This window comes from Myotis davidii, unplaced genomic scaffold, assembly GCF_000327345.1.
Source record: "Myotis davidii unplaced genomic scaffold, ASM32734v1 scaffold770, whole genome shotgun sequence".
Lineage (NCBI taxonomy): Eukaryota > Metazoa > Chordata > Mammalia > Chiroptera > Vespertilionidae > Myotis > Myotis davidii.
Window position 1 is genome coordinate 229063 of NW_006282187.1, and position 662 is coordinate 229724.

The following is a 662-nucleotide window of genomic DNA, read 5'->3' on the forward strand; positions in this document are numbered from 1 at the left end:
CAGGAGCAGGCCTAAGCTAGCAGGGCATTATCTCCCGAGGGGTCCCAGACTGCGAGAGGGCACAGGCCAGGCTGAGGGACTCCCCCTTCCCCCGGAGTGCACAAATTTTTGTGCACCGGGCCTCTAGTATATATATAAAAAGCCAGCGACTGGACCGCTGGAATGATCAGAATGACCAGTTGGTTGCTATGACGCCCACTGTGGCCAGTGAACCGGGAGGATCCAGGGTTGGGGCTGCTGGCCAACCTCCCGAGGCCCCTTCTCAGCTGGCCCTACCTCTGATCTCCCCCACCCCAATAGGGGGTAGGGCCAGCTGGCCAACCTCATGCAGCCCCTTCCCCTGACCAGCCCCCCACCATCCTGATCAACCTGCAGCCCCTCCCACCTGGCCCCGCTCCTGATGGGCCCCCTCACCCCAATAGGGGGTAGGGCCAGCCAACCTCCTGCAGTCCCTCCTCCCGGCCGCCCCGCCCCCAATGGGCGCTGATTGGCCCCGATCTCTGGCCAGGCCGAGGGACCCCACTCATGCATGAATTTGTGCACCAGGCCTCTACTATAATCTTAACCAGAAGTTCTTGACAAAAAAAAATTGTAACTGATTGTGAGAAATACAAAATTAATTTTCCTTTGTTCTAAGTTTCCCTTCTCTTTTTTCTTCCACA